We start from the raw sequence: 25398 nt of genomic DNA on the forward strand, positions 1-25398 counted from the left end.
TCTAGTCTTGACCTGGGCAACATCACATACTTGGAACTCCATAAGAGGTTTCGCCCCTCTATCATCGAATTTGTTGTATTGCCTCTAACGGTCCCGGAGCTGTTGAGAAGCATCAGCTATTACACCTGGCTAGAGGCTTTCACTGTAAACAGATAATTTATTCCTTAGCCTCCTGTTCTTCAAGAGTTGGGCTGGAGAGAGTGTCATTCCGCGAATAGGAGAGTTGCGGTTGGCAAGGATTGGTAGTTGAATGTCAGTACCATCTTCATGTGCCTTTCGCAAAGCCTGTTTCATTGTCTGAATTGAACGCTCAGCTTGACCATTGGATTGTGGATATGTTGGAGACGAGATTGCAAACATTATGCCCCATTCATGTCCAAAGTCCTTAATTTCTGTGCTTCCAAAGGGAACATTGTCGGCGAATACCTCTTCCGGTACGCCATGGTGGGAAAAGTTCACTTTCATTGCTGAGATGACCGTGGTAGTCATGAGCCCATTTAGCTGTGACACCTCAGGAAATTTTGAGAAGTAGTCCACCAGGATCAGATAGTCTTTTCCACCGAAGTGAAATATATCGGCACCCAGCTTCTACCATGGGTGGTCAGGGACGCTGTGTGGGATGAGTGGCTCTTTCTGATTGGCAGGCCGAAATCTGGCACAGAGCCCACACTCAGCAACACCTGATGCTTTGTCTCTTGACATACCTAGCCAGTTCAAAATAGGTCTAGCCCACGCCTTGCACTCTCTCGCTCATAGATGCCCTTCGTGAATTAGAGCCAGCATGTCATGTCGCATTGCAGCTGGAACGATGATCTGCTCGCCACAGAACAGCAAACCTTCAGACTGATGGATGTTCTCCCGAACAGGCCAGAATGGTTTCACCATCAGAGACACTCTGGCTGGATGCACAGGCCAGCCTTGTGTGATGGTCATGCTGAGCTGTTGAAGCGCTGGATCTAGTGATGTCTCATGTTACAGTACCTTCATTCTGCCAGTGCTGACTGGAATCTCAGTGACCAATTGATGTACGCGAAGGTGTATGCCATCTTTCAGTGTCTGATAGTGTTGTGGCAAGCTAGAGGGTGCTATGGAGAGTGTATCTGTGATGTATAGATACTTTCCTGGGACGTACTGCACTGACAGTGCATCAGAGAAGGCAAAGCATCATGAGCCGAAGTCTGGGTGAGAGCAGGTGCAGTGTCTTCTTGACCACAGCCACCAGTGGCTTGTGGTCAGTGTGTACAGTCGTGTCAAACCCGTAGATGTACTGATAAAAATGCTCTGCCCCAAATACGATTCCAAGAAGCTCCTTCTCTATCTTCTCTATCTGGGCGTAATTCTGTTCAGCAGGTGTTAGAGACCGAGAGGCATATGCGAAAGGATGCCCATCCTGCAGCAGGCACGTGTCTAACCCAGCTGAAGATGCATCAGTTTGAAGGACTGTCAAAGTGGGGTCAAATAACTTTGTGGGGTCAAAGAACTTCAACACTGGGCACTTGGCAATTGAGGATTTTAAGAGGTTAATCCCCGTTTCTCCTCGGAAGAGCCGGACCTGGGGCCACCGCTCACAATTAACTTTGTGGTGTGGTGGGTTGCTTTACAACCACGAACGCCAATCAGTTAACCACGAGTTCCAGTGTCCACCGTCTAATTTTGCCGTTTAACTGGAGGTCACGTGGCTTCCTGAATGGGTAGCAAGCCCTCGGCAAAGCACCAATCTTATCTTGATTAGATCTTAATTAGGGTGGCCGAGCATTTACTGCTGGTGCGTGCCGACTATGACAGGTTAATTCGTTTGGTAATTACCTCTCAGTCTATCTCGGTTCGGACAATGCTGGATCAATGGAAGGAAAGGACATGCACAGACAGGTTGAAACGTCAACAAGGAATTTTTGCACCGTTTTTATGCAGAGCGGTAATGTTTGTTGATTTCCAAGCAGATGGCAGATGACCTGGAGTACATGAGAGGTTGAACAGAAGAGAGAGGGTGAGCAAGAGCAGCAGAGCAGGTTTTTAGAACATGAGGGTTTTTAGAACAAGGAATTTATTAATGAGGAAAAAAATAAATAAACAGAAGAACTTTTTATTTCCTTGTGGTGAAAATAGGTAAATTCAAATCAATCAAAATAATCTCAAACAAATGTGGACTAAAACAGGAATTGATAGAAAAACAGACAAAGAGTATATGCTTATCACAATGCCTTACTTATGCTTCAGTCACATTTGGCTCGGCGGCCGTAGAGTCTAAAAAATCTACGGCCACTAGCAATTATAGGGTGGCCACAGTATTTCCACGGTCACACAATGTAGCAGTCACATATGTTTTTATTTTTGGGGTAGCCGCACGGGGTATTTAGAAATTGTGGAGACCGAAAACGTGGGGGTGCCGTACGTTCTTTGATTTGATGTCGCACGGTGACCTTAGGGCGTCCCTGCGGCTGCCATAAAATTTTCAAGGCAGACGCAAGGTAGCCTCAAGGTGCCCGCAAGGCGACCGCAAGGCGACCGCAAGGGGGCCCTAAGGCGAACGTAATTTTTTGTTTTTTTTTTGTAATTTTTTGGGGGTTGGAAAAATGCATTTTTCATTGATAAGAGCCTACGGCAGCCGCACAAATAACGCAAGCCCACCGTACGTCCTACGTACGGTCGACGTGGAACATCTACGTCATGGCTACGGCTTGTCGAATTGCGACGGACAATCTAGAAATGAAAAAAGTTATAACTCCGTGCTTTAATTCCACGGAGACCCCTACGGCCTGTAAAAAGATAGCCATACGGTGTAAGGCCACCCTGAGGCCACCTCAGAAACCCTGCGGCCGCCGCACGTTTCTGTCAATTCGGGGGGGGGGGTACGGCCGCCGTATCCTCGCGTAGAGCAAATGTGACTTATGCTTTAACAATTAAACACGAGACAAGGGTACCCAGCAGATCATTCAGGGGGGAGAGAAATCCGGTCTCGGCTTACCGAGGTTGAAGTCGTCGTGCTTCAAATAAAACGTCCTGAAATGTGTGAGCATGTCTTGGTCCATTGCCAGTGCCATGCCTTGCCGTGCACCCACCTGCAAACGGGCTTGAACACCAATCGACGTCGCGTCGTCATCCCCAGGAACCAGTGATGCCAAGAATCAGGTACACTAAGAGCAGGTCTCGAGCAGAACCAGCAGGAACGATCCAACCGTCACCCACCATCAGGAGCCACCAGGAGCCGCAGCCAATGGACAGCGGCAAGGAGCTGCGATGCGCTGAGGCGCTGTGAGGAACTGAGGCGCTGTGGGAAGCTGTAAGGCGCTGAGGCGCTGTGAGGCGCTGTGAGGCGCTGTGAGGTACTGAGGTGCTGTGAGAAGCTGAAAGGCGCTGAGGCTGTCACCAACTCACCAACCGACTATCTGTCGCCAGCTCACCAACCCACTGTCTGTCGCTCACCAACCCACTGTCTGTCACCAACTCACCAACCGACTGTCTGTCACCAGCTCACCAACCCACTGTCTGTCGCCAGCTCACCAACCGACTGTCTGTCACCAGCTCACCAACCCACTGTCTGTCGCCAGCTCACCAACCCACTGTCTGTCGCCAGCTCACCAACCGTCTCATTGGAACTGACTGGAACTGAAAATAACCGTCACCCAGCTGTCACAAACTGTCGGAAAAACGGTCCTCCCATCCTTTTTATTGGCGGCCAGTCTGGGCGAAGCCTCAAGCAGACTTCAGCCAAATGCACCTTGCCTATTGACGCCTCGTTGCACGTGACCAACCGTCAACCTCGCGATCGTTCCTTCCTCACCAGAGCGAGATGCAATGCCAAATCGGCACAGGCTTGGCTTACGATGCCATGTTTATGGAGCTGGACGAACGGCAGAAAGCAGCCATTTGCCAGAATTACTGAGTGAAAATGTGAAGCGCTCAAAAAACGTCAACAACAACCATCACCTCTCTGTTCAGCCCGACACGAACAAGAGCCAGCCAGCATCCACAGAGCTGCCAAACGTCGATGGAAAAAGGTGGGTGAGGTAAATGATCCACAGCCGTATTTGACCGTCAGAATAACTGCTCAGGAAAAGCCCGCGGTGTGCTTAATCAAATGTCCTGTAAGTCCAAGGTGTAAATAAACCGTCCACCTACAAGCCAATGTGTCCTGATGGAAAGGGGGTAGACGAGCCTCCATTCTCGCATACATTAATGTGTCTGGCATGAAAATAAAAGGACCATCCTTTAAGAAAGGGAATATATTCTATATCCTTATCAACGCATCAAAGTTAGAATCCTACCAGACATGGGGATGGGTCTATCTTGGACATGCATTTAGGGAAATAATTGTCTGAGGTCCGAAATGCTTGTATGCATTAGTCGGATCCGATTCTGAAATCCATAACAAAATATATATATATATATATATATATATATATATATATATATATATATATATATATATATATATATATATATTTGACCCCTCCCACACTCCTAGCCGAAGAAGCTGCGTAAAGCAACCCAAGAAGCCCTACACAAGGTAAGTGCTACACTGTTTCAAACCCTTCCCAGAGTTCCTCAACAACTATAAAGACGTTCACACATCGTACACACATGAGAATCTCAATGCTACACACCACCTCAGCTACCGGACTGGTTTCATCACTTATTGGCGAATTTTCAGCGATAGTATAGACAGGAATGCATAATGAGGCTCCAAGCATGTACCATGTGCAAACGTCAAAAATAGTCAATTTATACTAATAAAAGGCAATGTGTGTGTGTGTGTGTGTGTGTGTGTGTGTGTGTGTGTGTGTGTGTGTGTGTGTGTGTGTGTGTGTGTGTGTGTCTCCTCCATAACTCCAAAACTATAAAAGCTAACAGCCTGAAACTTTGTATGCGTCCTAAGAAAACTCCAAGGAAGTAGAAGAGTGAAAATTGGGTGTTTGGGTTAATTAAAACACCTCTTTTGAAGATAATTAACGGCCTGATTTAATTATATCCTTCATCAGCATATCCCCAGCCGCCTCGCTCTCTTTTTCTTAAGGTGTTTCACAGGTAACCTCGCTGGGGTCTGAAGCCACCATGTTTTCTGGGCCTGCTCAACCACGCCTTGACTTGGAACAGGCCGCAACGATTTCTTTATGACAAAGTTGTTGTTTTTACATTCCTCACTCATATTATCGAATGCCTGTTCATCATAGCTACACAATTCGGACATATTTGACGTTTCAGGCATCTCCGGGAGGTAAAAAAATAACGTACACGTCACATCGACCGAGCTGTGCGATGGTGGATGGTCTATCAGGTGACGCCTCACCGGCTGAAAATGTTGTGCAACTTCATTTTTCGACGACATTGCTTTGTTTAACATCATATACCCGTCACTTCGACATTTATACATTTAAAAAAACTAAAAAACCCTTCCATTGACCTCGTCCAACTCTCGCCTCGACGTCGAAGCATCTATCTATAATTCCAGCAATGTGTGTGTGTGTGTGTGTGTCTGTGTCTGTGTCTGTGTCTGTGTCTGTGTCTGTGTCTGTGTCTGTGTCTGTGTCTGTGTCTGTGTCTGTGACCGCTGTTTCTCGACAACCACTGGTCTGATCTAATTGAAACTTGCCAGATATATTGCTGGGGACCTGAGGATGTGCCTTTTCAAAGTTTGATATTAATCGGACAAGTGCTTCCCAAGTTATGGCCATTTATTTACCAAACCAATGACAAGACACGTTGTTGCATGGGCGTGGCCGATGGGGAAGGGAAGCTCAGCCACGTTCCTCATTACGGGATACAACGTACGGGCTTCCGGATAGTGATGACTTCGTGTATTCTAATAATTTCTCGATTTCTTATGCGCATTTATAGATAAACACAATGCCCCAAGTTAAGATCGTTTTCATATTAGACGGTGCATAAATTTCTGTAACATCAGAGTGCTGGTATGCTCCGAACCAGGAAGTAATTTTTTTCTCTCTCTTCTCTTCTCTTTTTGTTTTTCCTTGCCACGACATTGCGAAAAGGTAAAATACGTTGGCGCTAATTGAATAATTGGGTATTAAAACTAAATTGCGAATAATCGTAACTGCGAATAATATGCGAACTTCCGGGCCACGCACGTACGGGCACGTGAGAGTGAAGAAACGGCCTGTGTGGTTGTTGTTTGTTGCTCGCGGTTTGAATATTTATTTATTAAATTTTTTTATGGGCACGTACTAGTATTTAAAAAATCAATAAGGTCCATCCGACCAGGTGTTCGCCATGCTTGTTTTAGCTGTGAAGGCATAAAGTAGAGATCGATATTTTATGTTTTGCGGGTTGGTACATTTTTAAATTGAATTTCGCTAATTACTCACTTTCAATCCTCTTTCAAAGAACGCTGTTTCAAAGTAAATCTTTGTGTATGTACATATAAACTATTACCACAGTGTGTGTGTGTGTGTGTGTGTGTGTGTGTGTGTGTGTGTGTGTGTGTGTGTGTGTGTGTGTGTGTGTGTGTGTGTGTGTGTGTGTGTGTGTGTGTTTGTGTGTCGTTGATTGGTATCTTCATCTGCAAGTTTCAGAATGTGGAATGGAGTCCTCCCAGGGTGGGCTCAAAGTATCCACCTTTATTTCGGTAAGGAGTCACGATTCATGGACCAAGCTGTGAAGTTTTTTGTTCTCAAAGTTTTGTGTTGAGGGCTCTCTTCAGGATCGTCACTGAGCCCCAAACAGCTTCCAACTGTAGTTCGTTTGTAATAATATTCCCAGGGATGATTTTTAATATTTCTGTGAAGTTCTTTGTCATCGTTCCCGGAGCTCCAACTATCACTGGAACAATTTTGACATTCTTCAGTTTCCAGGATCTTTTCACTTCATTCTTGAGGTCTTGCTATTTGGTCATTTTCTTGATTTCTGCATCGTTTAGTTCAAAATCACTGGTATTAACTCCTCATTTAGCAATGCCTTCTTCACTCTCTTTTTGCACCTAAGTATGATATCTGGTCGCAATGCTTTGTTGTCGATGTTCACGCTCGATGGGATCATTCGGTTGTACGTGAGCAGTACTTCCATGTTTTCAGTCCATGCTTTTGGTTAATGTTCCCACAAGTTTTCTATAACTGGGATATCAAAGTTTTTGCAGATGTGCCTGTGGTTAACATCACAAACTCTGTTGTGTCGTTGTGTCGTTGTGTGTACAGCTGTTCTGACATGAGATTGTTTTTTGTGTTCGGTCATTCAGTATAACATATCACCCTTTTTTCCAGTGCCACCAAAACCCCAAACCGATCTCTTTTTTTTTTTTTGCTTAAAGAAGCTGTGTAAAGCAACCCAAGAAGACCTACACAAGCTAATAATTGACCCCTCCCACACTCCCCTCGCCAAAGAAGCTTCTTTGGCTCGAGGAGTGTGGGAGGGGTCAATTATTTATATAATCCTCGCCACCTGGCTGTAGTTGATTAGGTGAGAGCTGATTGGCTATTCCCTCCATTCACAGGTGAGAGATATGGGTGGGTCTTTATTTTTATATTGACTGCTTTTGATGTTTGCACATGGTACCTGCTTGGGAGCCTCGTTATGCATTCCTGTCTTCGCTGATGATTCGCCAATAAGCAATGAAACCGGTCCGGTAGCTGAGGCCATCCCATCTGGTTTGCGTTTAGTGGGATTGTCATTTGTTTTTCAACAGGACAATGACCCAAAACACACCTCCAGGCTGTGTAAGGGCTACTTGACCAAGAAAGAGAGTGATGGAGTGCTGCATCAGATGACCTAGCCTCCACAATCACCCAACCTAAACCCAATTGAGATGGTTTGGGATGAGTTTGACCGCAGAGTGAAGGAAAGGCAGCAAACAAGTGCTCAGCATATGTGGGAACTCAGTCAAGACTGTTGGAAAAGCATTCCACGTGACTACCTCATGAAGCTGGTTGAGAGAATGCCAAGTGTGTGCAAAGCTGTTAAGGCAAAGAGTGACTACTTTTAAGAATCTAAAATCGAAAATATACTTTGATTTGTTTCACACTTTTTTGATTACTTCATATTTCCATCTGTGTTATTTCATAGTTTTGATGTCTTCACTCATATTATACAATGTAGAAAATAATAAAAATAAAGAAAAACCCTTTGAATGAGTAGGTGTGTCCAAACTTTTGACTGGTACTGTGTGTGTGTGTGTGTGTGTGTGTGTGTGTGTGTGTGTGTGTGTGTGTGTGTGTGTGTGTGTGTGTGTGTGTGTATATATATATATATATATATATATATATATATATATATATATATATATATATATATATATATATATATATATATATATATATATATAATATTATGGGATTCTAAAGGTTATGGCATGTGTGGAAATGAAATAAAGCCACAAACGCTGGTGTCTGCCCTCTGGGCATTTTTAAGCATTGCAATGTATCCAGTGATTTGGAGATATGATGATCAGGGATTCAATAATATGAGTGAGGATTCAATAATATGAGAAAAAAACATCCTCATCGTCAAGAAACGTTGCTGCCTTTTCCAAGTAAAGGCATTGTTGAGCAGGCAAAGAAAAATTTGTGAAGTAAGACCCCAGCGAGGGATCGCGAGGTCACCAATGATGAGCCTTGATAAAGATTAATTAAATAAGGCTGTTAATTATCATTCTAAGGTGTATTTAAATGAACCCAAACACCAAATTTTGACTCATGCAATACCTTGGAGTTCCTTTTGTATGCATGCAAAGTTCCAGGCCGCTAGGTTTCATGGTTCTGGAGTTATGGAGGAGACACTGACTGACTGACTGACTGACTGACTGACACACAGACATCTATTAGTGTTTATATAGGACATGTTGTAGCCTCGGGTTCTGTTCGCTGCAGACCTTAGCAGTGGACCTAGCTTTCTGTCAGTATGAATTGTGTTTGCAGATATGCAGACATTTCGAGTACCAAGGCCCTAACGAGATACACAGACGGTATGCATGAATCGGTAAATAATACACTTTACCAAAACGAGTCAAGCGCTTTCACACCTAGTGTTCTGTCACTGCATTACCTGATCTCCAGATCACCAATTTTTTTTAACTTAATGTTTTATTTTCCCAGTTTCAGAATGTTCTTGTTCCCTCAAAAACAGCTACTTTCATGCAGGTCCAGTATGACACACATGCCCATAGCATTTAACCTTCCTTTGAAGTTCAAAATGGACACACCCTTCTCTGATTGCAGTTTGATGCCAGCCAGCTCTTTGGCAACACATGCAAACTTCCTTTTTGTTATTTCAACATTTTAAAAATACAGGTCTATAAATCATCCTCAAACCCAGGACAAGTAACATAAAACCACGTGATAATCGTTGAACCTTGGATTGTCCTTTTGGTGTTCCCGTAATACCATAATAACGTGTTGGTTTCTTCATCGTTTAATAAGGTTCTTGTGATTCAGGAAAAAATACATTCACGTCCTTGTTCTACAAGCGATTTACATGTACACAGTAATGACCAAAGCTTAGGCAATGGCTATTTTATAGACGTCCGCTCTGCTGTGTGCTGTGGACCTTGTCTCTTCTGCATGCTATGGACCTCTTCTCCGTGCTTTGGACCTCTCTTCTGCATGCTGTGGACCTGGTCTCTTCTGCATGCTGTGGACCTGGCCTCTCTGCATGCTGTGGACCTGGCCACTGCGTGCTGTGGACCTGGTCTCTTCTCTGTGCTATGGACCTCTCTTCTGTATGCTGTGGACCTGGTCTCTTCTGCGTGTTGTGGACCTGGTCTCTTCTCCGTGCTGTGGACCTGGTCTCTTCTCCGTGCTGTGGACCTGGCCTCTCTGCATGCTGTGGACCTGGCCTTTGCGTGCTGTGGACCTGGCCTCTGTGTGCTGTGGACCTGGTCTCTTCTGCGTGTTGTGGACCTGGTCTCTTCTCCGTGCTGTGGACCTGGCTTCTCTGCATGCTATGGACCTCTCTTCTCCGTGCTGTGGACCTGGCTTCTCTGCATGCTATGGACCTCTCTTCTCCGTGCTGTGGACCTGGCCTCTTCTGCGTGTTGTGGACCTGGTCTCTTCTCCGTGCTGTGGACCTGGTCTCTTCTCCGTGCTGTGGACCTGGCTTCTCTGCATGCTATGGACCTCTCTTCTGCGTGCTGTGGACCTGGTCTCTTCTCCGTGCTGTGGACCTGGTCTCTTCTGCGTGCTGTGGACCTGGTCTCTTCTGCGTACTGTGGACCTGGTCTCTTCTGCGTACTGTGGACCTGGTCTCTTCTGCGTACTGTGGACCTGGCCTCTCTGTGCTGTGGACGTCTCGCCATTGCTGTCTAGGAGAAGGAATGTGTAGTGTATTTGTTTTTCGAGGAAGATGCGTATTCTTCTTTGGATTTTAAAATGTTGACTTAAAAAAAAAAGAAGAGAAGATTATTTTGGGCTCCATAATGAGCCAATCAAACCGGTTTGATTTTTATATTTTACTTTTAGTATGAGCAGCACGAGCACCGAGGAATGAAAACAAACAGCTCCACGACTTGATACCCACAGCAGGATTCGTCTTAACAAGTCGTAATGGAAGGTGTAGAGAGCTAATGATGCGACTTCGCGCCACGCAAATGATAATATCGGCAACACAACGACGTGTAACCTCCAAACTTCTCAGCACACTCGGTAAATAAATAAATTAATTAATTAATTAATTATGGGGGCAGCGATATCATCGGCGACTGTTCGGGCGAGATGGTCCCGAGTTCCGATCGAGAGGCTCGAGTTGGGACATCAATTCATTCCAACGAGCAGAATCAAAAACAACTGCTCGGCAAAGGATTCCGAGGCTTGGAGACAACGCCCAAAGCTAAAACAAACACAACGAATGCAAAATCTTCCCGCAGCACGGCGAAAGCGTCGAACGATCATGTGCACGGCTCGTACTCTCCACTGCAAGATTCAAGGCGACCCGTTTCGTATTAATCGCCTTCGTTGCGCAGAGCGATAAGGCCAATCCGAGTCGGCTGCGTGTCCACGCGCGATCCAGGCCCGTTCGCGCCGGAGATCCGTTCCGTGTTTCGGTTGCAGCCACGCCGCTCCTCCCGGGTAATGGAATAGCCGATGTAACCAGAGCCCCCGGCCCTGCTTCTGCTTCGCTCTACCTTCCTGGCTTCCTCCCTGGCTCTCTCCGTGTTGTGAGTGTTCTCCGGTTCGCCGACCTCTTTAGTCTGCTGTCCACTCTCCGCTTCCACACTCCCTTCCTTGCTCTCTGTTTAACACTTCTTATTTCTGGTCCTGCGACTCTCCGTTCTCTTTGTCTTCTCTTCAGCGCCATCCTTGGCAGGTGAGCGTTTGCAAACCGGACAATTCGGCTGACAACCAAGCGAGTGAACCGATGGCCATTTGTCTGTGGTACAGGCTGCTGTGTGGTGTGCTGCGGACTGCTGTGTATTTTGCTTCGGGCTCCTGCAGGCTGTGGTCCTGGCTTCTGTTTGCTGTGCTATTTTGGCTTCTGTATTCTCTGGTCCTTGATGCTGAAGGCTGTGGTTCAGGCTGCTGTGTGGTGAGGTCCAGGCGGCTGTGTGGTGAGGTTCAGGCTGCTGTGTGGTGAGGTTCAGGCTGCTGTGTGGTGAGGTCCAGGCGGCTGTGTGGTGAGGTTTAGGCTGCTGTGTGGTGAGGTTCAGGCTGCTGTGTGGTCAAGTCCAGGCTTCTGTGTGGTGAGGTCCAGGCTGCTGTGTGGTGAGGTCCAGGCTGCTGTGTGGTGAGGTCTAGGCGGCTGTGTGGTGAGGTCTAGGCGGCTATGTGGTGAGGTCTAGGCGGCTGTGTGGTGAGGTCTAGGCGGCTGTGTGGAGAGGTCTAGGCGGCTGTGTGGTGAGGTCTAGGCGGCTGTGTGGTGAGGTCTAGGCGGCTGTGTGGTGAGGTCTAGGCGGCTGTGTGGTGAGGTCTAGGCGGATGTGTGGTGAGGTCTAGGCGGCTGTGTGGTGAGGTCTAGGTGGCTGTGTGGTGTGGTCAACGCTGCTCTGTGGTGAGGTCCAGGCTTCTGTGTGGTGAGGTCCAGGCTGCTGTGTGGTGAGGTCCAGGCGGCTGTGTGGTGAGGTTCAGGCTGCTGTGTGGTGAGGTTCAGGCTGCTGTGTGGTGAGGTTTAGGCTGCTGTGTGGTGAGGTTTAGGCTGCTGTGTGGTGAGGTTCAGGCTGCTGTGTGGTCAAGTCCAGGCTTCTGTGTGGTGAGGTCCAGGCTTCTGTGTGGTGAGGTCCAGGCTGCTGTGTGGTGAGGTTCAGGCTGCTGTGTGGTGAGGTTCAGGCTGCTGTGTGGTGAGGTTCAGGCTGCTGTGTGGTGAGGTTCAGGCTGCTGTGTGGTGAGGTTCAGGCTGCTGTGTGGTCAAGTCCAGGCTTCTGTGTGGTGAGGTTCAGGCTGCTGTGTGGTGAGGTTCAGGCTGCTGTGTGGTGAGGTTCAGGCTGCTGTGTGGTCAAGTCCAGGCGGCTGTGTGGTGAGGTCTAGGCGGGTGTGTGGTGAGGTCTAGGCGGGTGTGTGGTGAGGTCTAGGCGGGTGTGTGGTGAGGTGTAGGCGGCTGTGTGGTGAGGTCTAGGCGGCTGTGTGGTGAGGTATAGGCGGCTGTGTGGTGAGGTCTAGGCGGCTGTGTGGTGAGGTCTAGGTGGCTGTGTGGTGAGGTCCAGGCTTCTGTGTGGTGAGGTCCAGGCTGCTGTGTGGTGAGGTCCAGGCTGCTGTGTGGTGAGGTTCAGGCTGCTGTGTGGTGAGGTCCAGGCTGCTGTGTGGTGAGGTCCAGGCTGCTGTGTGGTGAGGTCCAGGCTGCTGTGTGGTGAGGTCCAGGCTGCTGTGTGGTGAGGTCCAGGCTGCTGTGTGGTGAGGTCCAGACTGCTGTGTGGTGAGGTCCAGGCTGCTGTGTGGTGAGGTCCAGGCTGCTGTGTGGTGAGGCTCAGGCTGCTGTGAGGTGAGGTCCAGGCTGCTGTGTGGTGAGGTCCAGGCTGCTGTGTGGTGAGGTCCAGGCTGCTGTGTGGTGAGGTCCAGGCTGCTGTGTGGTGAGGTCCAGGCTGCTGTGTGGTGAGGTCCAGGCTGCTGTGTGGTGAGGTCCAGGCTGCTGTGTGGTGAGGTCCAGGCTGCTGTGTGGTGAGGTCCAGGCTGCTGTGTGGTGAGGTCCAGGCTGCTGTGTGGCGAGGTCCAGGCTTCCGTGCGGCGAGGTTCCGGCTTCCGTGCGGCGAGGTCCCGGCTCCGGCGCGGCGAGGTCCCGGCTCCGGCGCGGCGAGGTCCCGGCTGCGGCGCGGCGAGGTCCCGGCTGCGGCGCGGCGAGGTCCCGGCTGCGGCGCGGCGAGGTCCCGGCTGCGGCGCGGCGAGGTCCCGGCTGCGGCGCGGAGAGGTCCCGGCTGCGGCGCGGAGAGGTCCCGGCTGCGGCGCGGAGAGGTCCCGGCTGCGGCGCGGAGAGGTCCCGGCTGCGGCGCGGAGAGGTCCCGGCTGCGGCGCGGAGAGGTCCCGGCTGCGGCGCGGCGAGGTCCCGGCTGCCGCGCGGCGAGGTCCCGGCTGCGGCGCGGCGAGGTCCAGGCTGCCGTGCTCTGAGGACCTGGTCTCTGCCTGCTGTGGACGTGGTCTCTGCCTGCTGTGGGCATGGCGTCTGCCTCCTGTGGGCCTGGCGTCTGCCTGCTGTGGACCTGGCCTTTGTCTGCTGTTGGCCTGGCGTCTGCCTGCAGTGGACGTGGTTTCTGACTGCTGAAGACCTGGCCTCTGACTGCTGTGGACCTGGCCTTTGCCTGCTGTTGGCCTGGCGTCTGCCTGATGTGGGCCTGGCGTCTGCCTGCTGTGGGCTTGGCGTCTGCCTGCTGTGGGCATGGCGTCTGCCTGCTGTGGGCCTGGCGTCTGCCTGCTGTGGACCTGGCCTTTGCCTGCTGTTGGCCTGGCGTCTGCCTGCAGTGGACGTGGTCCCTGACTGCTGTAGACCTGGCCTCTGACTGCTGTGGACCTGGCCTTTGCCTGCTGTTGGCCTGGCGTCTGCCTGCTGTGGGCTTGGTGTCTGCCTGCTGTGGGCATGGCGTCTGCCTGCTGTGGGCCTGGCGTCGGCCTGCTGTGGGCCTGGCGTCGGCCTGCTGTGGGCCTGGCGTCGGCCTGCTGTGGGCCTGGCGTCGGCCTGCTGTGGGCCTGGCGACTGCCTGCTGTGGGCCTGGCGACTGCCTGCTGTGGGCCTGGCGTCTGCCTGCTGTGGGCCTGGCGTCGGCCTGCTGTGGGCCTGGCGTCGGCCTGCTGTGGGCCTGGCGTCGGCCTGCTGTGGGCCTGGCGTCTGCCTGCTGTGGGCCTGGCGTCTGCCTGCTGTGGGCCTGGCGTCTGCCTGCTGTGGGCCTGGCGTCTGCCTGCTGTGGGCCTGGCGTCTGCCTGCTGTGGGCCTGGCGTCTGCCTGCTGTGGGCCTGGCGTCTGCCTGCTGTGGGCCTGGCGTCTGCCTGCTGTGGGCCTGGCGTCTGCCTGCTGTGGGCCTGGCGTCTGCCTGCTGTGGGCCTGGCGTCTGCCTGCTGTGGGCCTGGCGTCTGCCTGCTGTGGGCCTGGCGTCTGCCTGCTGTGGGCCTGGCGTCTGCCTGCTGTGGGCCTGGCGTCTGCCTGCTGTGGGCCTGGCGTCTGCCTGCTGCGGGCCTGGCATCTGCCTGCTGCGGACGTGGCCTTTGACTGCTGCGGACGTGGCCTTTGACTGCTGCGGACGTGGCCTGTGCCTGCTGCGGACGTGGCCTGTGCCTGCTGCGGACGTGGCATGTGCCTGCTGCGGACGTGGCCTGTGCCTGCTGCGGACGTGGCCTGTGCCTGCTACGGACGCAGTCTCTGACTGCAGTGGACGTGGTCTCTGCCTGCTGTAGACCTGGCCTCTGACTGTGGACCTGGCCTTTGTCTGCTGTGGGCCTGGCGTCTGCCTGCTGTGGGCCTGGCGTCTGCCTGCTGTGGGCCTGGCGTCTGCCTGCTGTGGGCCTGGCGTCTGCCTGCTGTGGGCCTGGCGTCTGCCTGCTGTGGGCCTGGCGTCTGCCTGCTGTGGACCTGGCCTCTGACTGCTGTTTACCTGGCCTGTGCCCGCCGCGTACGTGGCCTGTGCCCGCCGCGGACGTGGCCTGTGCCCGCCGCGGACGTGGCCTGTGCCCGCCGCGGACGTGGCCCGTGCCCGCCGCGGACGTGGCCCGTGCCTGCCGCAGACGTGGCCCCTGCCTGCCGTGGACCTGGCCCCTGTGAGCCTTGCACAGGGGCTGTGGCTGCCATGGGCGGTGCTGCACCACCTTGTGCCGTGGGGCGGTTCTGCGCCACCTTGCGCCGTGGTGCGGTTCCACGCCACTTTGCTCCGTGGTGCGGTTCCGTGCCACATTGCGCTGTGGTGCGGTTCCGTGCCACCTCGCGCTGTGGTGCGGTTCCGCACCACCTCACACTGTGGTGCGTTTCTGCTCCACCTTGCGCCATGGGGTGGTTCTGCGCCACCTTGCGCCGTGTGGTGCTTTCACGCCACCTTGCACCCTTGGGTTACTCCGCTCCACCTTGCGCCGTGGGGCGGTTCCGTGCCACCTTGCGCCGTGGGGCGGTTCCGCTCCACCTTGCGCCGTGGGGCGGTTTCTCGCCACCTTGCGCCGTGGGGCGGTTTCTCGCCACCTTGCGCCGTGGGGCGGTTTCTCGCCACCTTGCGCCGTGGGGCGGTTTCTCGCCACCTTGCGCCGTGGGGCGGTTTCTCGCCACCTTGCGCCGTGGGGCGGTTCCGTGCCACCTTGTGCCGTGGGGCGGTTCCGCGCCACCTTGCGCCGTGGGGCTGTTCCGCTCCACCTTGCGCCGTGGGGCTGTTCTGCTCCACCTTGCGCCGTGGGGCGGTTCCGCTCCACCTTGCGCCGTGGGGCGGTTCCGCTCCACCTTGCGCCGTGGGGCGGTTCCGCTCCACCTTGCGCCGTGGGGCGGTTCCGCTCCACCTTGCGCCGTGGGGCGGTTCCGCTCCACCTTGCGCCGTGGGGCGGTTCCGCTCCACCTTGCGCCGTGGGGCGGTTCCGCTCCACCTTGCGCCGTGGGGCGGTTCCGCTCCACCTTGCGCCGTGGGGCGGTTCCGCTCCACCTTGCGCCGTGGGGCGGTTCCGCTCCACCTTGCGCCGTGGGGCGGTTCCGCTCCACCTTGCGCCGTGGGGCGGTTCCGCTCCACCTTGCGCCGTGGGGCGGTTCCGCTCCACCTTGCGCCGTGGGGCGGTTCCGCTCCACCTTGCGCCGTGGGGCGGTTCCGCTCCACCTTGCGCCGTGGGGCGGTTCCGCTCCACCTTGCGCCGTGGGGCGGTTCCGCTCCACCTTGCGCCGTGGGGCGGTTCCGCTCCACCTTGCGCCGTGGGGCGGTTACGCGCCACCTTGCGCCGTGGGGCGGTTCCGCCCCACCTTGCTCCGTGGGGCGGTTCCGCGCCACCTTGCGCGGTGGGGCGGTTCCGTGCCACCTTGCGCCGTTGGGCGGTGCTGCGCCACCTGACTTGTGCACCTGGCTGCTGTTCGGCCAAGATTACTGTGTGGTTCTGCTTACGTTGTGTGTGCTTGTTGTTGGCTGTTGTGTGGCGTCACCTGGCTGCTGTGCAGTGTTTGGTCCAGATCATCTGTTACGTGGGTTGTTGAAAAATCCAGTTTTTTAACCTGGAATGATTGTGTTCCAGATGGTTGGAGATGTGTGCTTTTGTGATATGTATGGTTCTAGGTAACATGCTGTTGAACCTGGGGCTGTGTTGACAGCTGCAGCTGCTTGGCTGCGTGTGAGTTTAGAGCAGTTATATTGTTGTGTTGATGGATGGTTGATGTGGTTATATATATATATATATATATATATTGTGGAAATTGGTTTACATTCCTCAAAATGTTTTTGTTCATGTGACGTTTTTTTCGATTTAACCTGTTCCGTCGGTGTTTAGGTTTTTGGTTGCGGTGCAGTGTATTTTGGAATACTATTTTATGTCAGTTTATAATTTTCTCTTGTTCTTTTTGTAGATGTCAAACTTCTTTTCGCAGAACATCTTGAAAATGTCAAGGAGTTAACTGGAAACGGGTAAGGGACAATGCTTCAGGGTTTGGATGCAAAAACTTGGGTGGAGGAAATGGTGGGAGGAGATTGAGGGAGGGAGGGAGGGTTAGAGGGTGAGAAGGGCAGCTGTGTGTCTGGCTGTCTGGCCTGATGGATTGTGCTGCCAGGACGAGCAAGCAGCCATTCTTGGTTTGTTATCCTCGTATTTCCTGCCTTACAGCTATCTCATTTTTAATGTGGTAAAGGTGATTGTAGTTCGAATAACTTCAATGAATATGCATGTAACTTTTTCTTGGTATGAACCCTGCATTGAGAAACCACTTTTAGCAAGAAGTCTCTGGAAGTTCCATCTTGTTTTCTTATTTTTGCATCATAGAAAAAGCTTTGTGGGAAACAATAATTGCTTGTTTGCATTCCATCACATTGTTTGGGACATATCCCTGTGATTCTATGCAGACACTATACTTTGCCCGCCCAGTGGAGGAAGTGGGAGCACTTACTGTGTGCACTGTCTACATGGTCGAAGATCTGCTTAAGGTACAGCAAGACTACTTCATCGATCAACCAGAGCCCATTTCTGCACATTTCTAACGACGCTTAAACTCCATTTCACGGTAATTGGATCATCATAATGTCTACATTTTCAGTGGATTGCTATTCAAGGAGAATGCACGCACATTGAGAGAGTGCGAATTGTCGATCTCAATTATGATGTGTTGTTACCTTTTATTATGTTTGATTGAAGTTGTAATGGAATCCAAGACATTGCTTTTGTCGTTTTGTAAATACGAGCTGGGCGATCCGTTGTTGGAGACCGGGCCATCAGATCTATGTTGTGGCGTTTGCCGTCATGGATCCACAGGCATGCAATGGCATTAATGAATGCTCGCAGTGTTGTAATTGTGTTATAGTTTACTCGTTAACGTCAACGTCAGCAGGCACCAATTGTATCTTCGTCAGGATAGTCCAGCTATGATAACGATGATGGTTGTTGTTGTTGTTGTTGTTGTTGTACCTATCTTGAAATGCAAGAATATGTTCTCGGCGTGACTCTTGTATGTTATTTTTGAGCGGTTGGTCACATGAGCTTGTTGTCGTCAGTGAGAGCAGCATTTGTCTCTCAGGTATTTTGTGAAGTCTTCAAACATTTACGTAAATGTCTTTTCGGCGAATGATGATGAAGATTAATTAAAGGTAAAATCTCTTCAGTTTATGATGGAAGGTGTCCCCAGCCCACAAAGTGACGGCTTGTACAATTGAGAGTGAAAGTCAAACCATCATCTTTCCGTGCACTATCCTGTCTCTTTTGATATTTGCACCGAGCATCTCATCTAATAAAATGATTGGAGTGATTCTGGGCAAAACACATTGGAGTTTGAGATTCTCAAGGGTCAGAGGTTATCTGTCTTGAATATGCCGTTTCATATTGTTAGCCTTGCATATAAATCTGATCCATTGTCCGTCCATCGTCTCCGTACGTTTCCTCATAATCCCAACTTTGCATTTATTCTGTGCGGTGATAATGCTGATGTAGTGGATGGCAAGTGGAAGGGACATTGATGAATGTTGGCTGAAAGATCACCACCATGGGCTTCCAAAAGAACGCCGATGGTGCTCTGTACCTCACCTGTGAAGGTATCCGATTGGCTCATGAAATGATGACAGTTTCCTTTTTTCCAATCGCGATTGTAAATCCCATCATGTTGCGGGCCCACCTCTCAACGCCGGTAGATTATATTATTCGTCCGTCGTTTCGATGTCGCTCTGATTTATTGAGTGAAATATTATTTTTAAGATGTGTTGGTGTGACCAACTTTTTACTCTCCTAATGGTACAAATGGTGTATATGTCATTACCTGGGCATGTGTAGTAACAAATGCTGCTGGATTCTAATTTGAATTGTGTGATTTCAGAGAACTTTACTGACTTGCTCAGAAGTTTCTGATGGGCCTTCATTTGGAGAAAAACTCTAAACTGCATTAGCCAACCTATTTGAGTCCACTGCAGGACCAATCCCTCCCTCAACTCATGTCTGGGGGAGAGGGAGCTGGCAGTTCACACTTCAGACCATTGTTATTACAATATATTTTGAATGCTTTTAGTCGAGCATTTGGGCACATGAGGTGGCCATTTGCCCCATTATGCTTGTGGCATATCAATGCCACAATAATTCAATCAATCGGTTAACTTACTTATTTTCACTGTTGGGTGGAGGTAGTCGGGGGGGGGGGCAGGCACAGGGACATCACCAAGGCATTTTTTTTTCTAGTCGACAAACACTGACCAGCACTTTCACCTTTTGATGCGACTCTTACACAGACGTCACAATCACCCATCCCTACCCAGCTACCTATCAGTTCTGTCATGTCCATGTAACTTGCTACCCCCAACTACAGCATATAAATCACTCATAAAACCCAGCAACCTACCAGTCCTGCTTATGCCCATGAACCCGTCTAACCCATCTATCCTCAACTACACCAATACAATCACTCCTGCATATATACAAATCATGTCAATGTACCCCTCTACCCCAAATACTGAGGAAGGACTGAGGGGAGGAAATTACTTTGATTTTGAAATTTATCAGAAAGCCAGCTGACCACATAATGGAGATAAAAGCAATTTGCATTACAAATAGTTTCGACACCGACGTCGTCCTGAATTCGTCTCGATTTCATAAAAATTGTCAAATGATCCGTACATGGAGAGGGTGGTGGGGAAACATTTTCTTTTTTCTTTTCATTATTTCATGCAATCGGAATGGCAAATACGTGTATTTCAACTCGCAGATCAATATTGAATCATGTCTGCACTTCAGGGAACACCTCTGAACATTTCCAGAGGATGGTTATCAATACAGCATATTTGAATGAAGCTGTTTCCAATTTTAATTTTCACTTCTTTTTTTTTATCTCTCTCCCCCCCACGCACACACAATTACACCCACTCTTTCTAGTCCTCTGTTTCATATTCTCCCTTTTTGTTCTTCTTCTTCCTATTTTCCTGCTCTAATCATTACTACCTTCTTATGGGGTCGTTCGGGACAAGTGTTCTGGCATGTGTTTCATGAACTGGCTGGCCAGGCCTGATGTTCAATTGAAGGTGACATTAATTTGGAAATTGTTCTCTGTGCTGATGGTAACTCGGCTGCTGTTTCTTCCTTCAATTTCTACTAGATAGTGTTTCTATCCCCCTGTAAGTATTAAAACAAATTAAAATTTCATTTGATTCCTCCCTCCCAATGCTCTTTACTCATCTGAATGGCTACAGTTTGTTTTGTCCGTAAGCTTGTTGTCACAGTTTTAATACTTCAACAATTTTCATTGAGAAAGTGCATTAAAGACATTAAATTGGTAAAACAAAAGTACTTCTTTCATTGTTAATGAGTCTGATTCATTCACGTTTTTGACTCCTTCTGATTGCCTCTACATCACGCCAACCTTCCTCCCTTCATCCCACTCGGTTCACGTCATCACTCACACACACACACACACACACACACACACACACACACACACACACACACACACACACACACACACACACACACACACACACACACACACACACACACACACACACACACACACACACACACACACACACACACCATGCATTTTGACATGTGAAGAGGCAAGCCAGATACTTCTTTTCTCCAACTCGTGTTGCCATTCTTAGTCAGGATTTTTTTTGAGGGGTTTGTGGTGGGGGGGGGCGGGCGTGGTGAGAAAAGCCATATATTCGATGGTGGAGGGGGTGGGGGAAGAGCAAAGCCATACATCATTTAGTTTGGGGAATAAGGGAATAGGGGGGTGAGAAAACCATACGTTTAGGGGTTTGGGGGGTGTGGGTGGAAACTACGTTAATTGGTTGGGGGGGGGGGTAAAATGCACAGATTTTTGGTGGGGGAGGAGGGCAAAAGCAATATGTTCATTGGCAGGGGTTGGGGTTGCTGTAGGACAAAGGCCATTCATTCTTTGGTGGACGGGGGAGTGTGGAACAAAAGCCGTAAGTTCTTTTTTGTCTTTTTAATGTGGTCTTTTTGGATTTATTTTTTATTTTTTTTGAAAGTGCAAGTACAGGATAAGGGTTGTACCCACAGTCATTCAGAACAACCTCCAGTACTACATAATTGGGAATAATGTTGAACAACTTGTACATCATTTTTTTTTATGCCCCTCACGCAAAGGCTGAAGGCATTATGCTTTCGGGTTGGCCGTCCGTCCGTCTGTCCGTTATCAATTTTTTGTTACCACGATAACTTGTGAAGAGATTTTAACCACACTAGGCACAAGTGAGGTAAGGATTGTAATACAAAGGTGAGCCGATTACATTTTGGGTTCAACAGGTCAAAGGTCATGTGCCCTTTGAAAAATCATTTTGCAGACCATAACTAGAGTTTGAAGTGTCTGATGCTGTCTTTCTTCGACTTATCTCTTTTTTTTTTTTTTCTCTCATGTGACCTTTAATTGAGATCAAACGTAACAGTGGGTTGACATCTAATGTGGGCGGAGGCATATCCATTTTAGCTCAGATTGACTTGGGTTTACATATGTGTAGATTATTAATTGTCTTCTCATGATCCGTACTTGAAAGACATTAAATAATCAGAATCAGATATGTAGAGATCTCAACTTGAGAGAGTAAATAATCCATATTCAGTTTGTTTATTGCAGACGTTGACCTACCAACTGTTAAGCTGAGATGAAATTTAAGCTTCATTTTAATTGAAAAGGACTGGCTCTAATGAAGCGTGCCAATTCGTTCTGTGCTTCATTGTTTATTTGATCTTAATTGGTTTTGCTTATATTATGATAGTGTTTTAATTGGACCACTGACGGTGGCTTTTGGCCACGGACATACGTTAGCGGTTTTTTGCCGGCTTTAATCCTTGGGGAGGACTTGCGATGAGATTTAAAGGGTTGATGAACAGTTGTGTTTTTTTTGTGTGTGTGTGTGGAAAATTCGCTGATCTGAAGATAAAATTTCATTTGTTTCAATTGGTCCTCGAAAATCTCTGATTATCCCTCAATTACGTAACGTGCTGTTTATCATTCACGATTTATCAACATACATTTGAGGAATATCAATCAGGTGGACCGCTTCGACTGTCTCTGCTTACCATCCTCTTTGGTTTCCACATGTCTGGGTTATCACTTATTACCTCATTCAGAAAATACCACAACAAGGTAATATTGTATTTGGATCTGTGTTAACGTTTGTGTTCGTCGAATAACTGCAATTTTTTTTTATGATATTCTCTCGAGTTTATCGACTTTTTATATCCGGACACATCTCGTGGCTTTAAACACTCGATGAGCATTGAAAGCTGAAAGGGAGGGATGATGACAGAGCGAGTTGATGAACTCGCAATGAGATACAGATGCAGTGGTTGAAAGAAAGCACGAACTACAATGGACGTCATGTAGACACTCTCAACATCTATGGCGACAACTACAACCACGGATTAACGGGCACGGAAGCAATTTTTGCACACTTGTAATCCTATGCTAAGAAGATTGAAGAGAAGGCAGAGACATACAGGTCTGGGGTAGGGTGAGAATTGGGGGGGGGGGTGGCCAGGGATGTGGGAGTTGAGGATTTTATAAAATAGTTCAACAACTTGTACATTGGTACCTAAAGTATGACATTTACTGCATATATATTACTGCACATCAAAAAGAGTATTTTGTTTGTATGCAATGTCGAGACTTGGGGAGAAGCGAGAACACAGACTGCATCAGGACATAAAAGAACAAAAGGAACAGCAGAAAGAGAAAGGGAAAACACACAAACTGCAGGTGTGAGGAACAAAATACAGTAAATGGAGACTTGGACAAATAAGTGTTGGGAAGAATGAGGGTGAGGGGTAGACAACATAGATACAGAAGCAAACTGTCAGGAAGGAAGGAAGGATTGGAAAACTGTAACGAAGTGGGCTTGGGGAGAGTTAATGGGAGTAAAAAAGATCATGATCTAAGATGGTGGTGAACAGCTGTTTTGAAGACGTGGAGGGAAGAATGAGATTGAAGGGAATGTCGAGGTTGTTTCCATAGGTGGGGAAAAAGAGGAATAAGTCAGTGGAGGTGAGCAGTGATCCTGGATTTTGGGAGTTTCACCAGAAGGGGGTTGCTGGCAGACTGCGTGCTCCCTGTAGTAACTTGGGGTGGGGGGAGAGGAGAGACAACACACAGAAAGAGCAGAGCGTGCAAGAACAGAAAGGAGGAGGTAGAAGACAGCGACCACAGACCTGTCTGCAATGGGAAAGAGATAGGCTCATCGGCTTAGCTTCATTTCAAGAGTAACACTAATTTTAATGGTCTTGGTTTCCACAGCATGAAGCTGAGCAAGGTATGAAGCAGGGATGCCAGCCCAGAGGGGAGAGCAGTACTCCATCAAGCTCTGGATGAAGGCCTCGTAGGTGGATCAGCGTTCAGGTGTGCCAAGGAAGGACTTTGTACGTCAGAGGATGCCCAGTCGGTGGCTGGCTTTGGAAGCCAACTTTGAAATGTGGTTTGTCAAAGAAAGATCATGGCAGAATGTGAGACCCAGGAGTTTGAATGACTGAGCTTCCTCAATAGGATTGTGGAGAAAGTAGATGGGAGGATGAGAGAGAGACAGACAGACAGACAGACAGACAGACAGACTGCTGTGTCTGATGTATGCTTTAGCATCGCGTGATCCATTGGTATCCGGGTTGATGATGTGGTTATAGGGTGGGGGCGGAGTTGCGATGCGCATGCGCACGAAGACCTTGCCCGATGGAGAATAAACTCGTTTACTTCATGTACTCGTGGTAATTCCTGTATCAACGGACGAGGATAAACCATTCTTGCAACATGACAGCAATTGGTGCTTTGGAGACATTTGATGGCGACGATTTTGAGGAATACCAAGAACGGTTGGAGGCCTTTTTTCTCGCAAACAATGTCGGGCAAGCTGAGGTGGGGGCCATGGCTGCCGACCATCAAGCGGCCGACAAGAAGAAAGTGGCTACCATGATTTCACTGATCGGTAAGAGCACTTGCTCTACCTTAAAAGACTCATGTCTTGTCTCCCGGAAATACCCTCTGCGAAAACGTACGAGCAGTTGTGTGAAATTCTACGAAATCATTTCATACCAGGAGTATGAGAAGTGGCAGAAACATATCCTTTTCACCGGACTACCCAGAGTGAAGACCAGAATGTCATGGATTTTGCAAACAAGCGAACATGCTTTGCCATCTCTTGCAATTTCGGGAACTACCTTCCACGGGCATTACGGGGCCAGTTTGTTGGGGGTGTATATAGTCAGTCCACCAGGAAAAAGTTGCTTTCCGAGGACAGAACATTAGAACAAGCTTTGGCCGTTGCTGTGGCGGATGAAACAGCTGGAAAGGAAGTAAAACAGTTTCACTGTCCACAGTTGGGAGTGTCGTGCTCTGTGGATTTTACTGTGAACACAAAAAAGAAAAACAATGCTCGTGTTCTCAGTTACAAGGAACGGTCGGACAAAGCGATTGTACCGTTTTCAAAAGGAAAACATTGCAGATGTGGGTCGAGCTGACATCTGGCTGATATATGCAAACATGCTCGTACCACTTGTGGTTACTGCCGGCGTGAAGGCCACTTGGTTAAAGTGTGTTTAAAGAAGCGAAACGTGAAGCCTTTTTTTTGAAACAATCCCATCAAATTATCACCTCCAGTGATGAGTCGGAGCACGAACCGAATACCGTGTATTTGATGCATATTCAACATCGGTTTCAAAGGACACGACCCCTCACTACCAGCTAAAAATCTCCATACACGGAATGGAGATCCAAATGGAAATTGATACGTCGAGTTCAGTAACTCTACTTTACAATCGTGGCGATAACATTCGCCAATAACCTGGCGACATCAATACTTTGAAACCAGCTACAGTTTTACTGAAAAGCTATACAGTTGATGCCATCAAAAGCCTTTGGTAAAAAAGAAATGTGTATCAAAATTGGATAGCAACATGGTTTTGTTACAGTATGTGTAGTTGATGGTACTACTGGGTCGAGATATTATATCTAAATTTTCCTTACCCTGGGAAAATATCTTCAATGTTGTTTCTATTGACACCGATGACATCATCGGGCAATATCCCAATTTGTTCGATCGTGACACCCTGGGAAAACTGAAAGAGGTACAGGTTACTCTGGAGGTTCAGGATGACAATCCTGTATTCATGAAGGCAAGAACCACTCCTTTTGCCATCCACGAAAGGTTTGACCAGGTGTTGGCCAAGCTTGAAAAGGATGGTGTCATTGAGAAAGTCCAGCACTCGAAGTGGGCTTCCCTCACGGTGGCGGTCATCAAACCTGATGGCCAGTTACAGATTTGTGGTGACTATTCTGGAGCCATAAACAAAAATTCCCAGTTGGAGCGATACCCAGTACCTACTCTGGCAGAACTATTGAACAAACTATCAGGTGGAAAGTAGACAAAGCTTGATGTATCTCAAGCTTACCACCAGTTGGAGT

The 25398-nt window shown here is 49.1% G+C and overlaps 1 protein-coding gene across 11 annotated transcripts in view; it reads left to right on the forward strand.

The window, feature by feature from the left end:
* The first annotated feature begins 10792 nt into the window (after window positions 1-10792).
* ZMIZ1 (zinc finger MIZ-type containing 1) overlaps window positions 10793-25398 on the forward strand; it is a 229775-nt gene continuing 215169 nt past the window's right edge. For 9 of the 11 annotated variants that reach the window (XM_085882951.1, XM_085882949.1, XM_085882959.1 and 6 more), the window contains exons 1-3: window positions 11016-11247; window positions 16873-16930; window positions 17363-17520. The gene's annotated coding sequence lies outside the window, so the exon portion shown is untranslated. Of the gene's footprint in view, window positions 11248-16872; window positions 16931-17362; window positions 17521-25398 lie in introns of all 11 variants that reach the window. The other 2 variants (XM_085882955.1, XM_085882956.1) reach the window with 2 other exon arrangements.

The sequence above is a fragment of the Eptatretus burgeri genome, chromosome 5 (assembly GCF_056783735.1).
Source record: "Eptatretus burgeri isolate ZD-2024b chromosome 5, Ebu_testis_v1, whole genome shotgun sequence".
Lineage (NCBI taxonomy): Eukaryota > Metazoa > Chordata > Myxini > Myxiniformes > Myxinidae > Eptatretus > Eptatretus burgeri.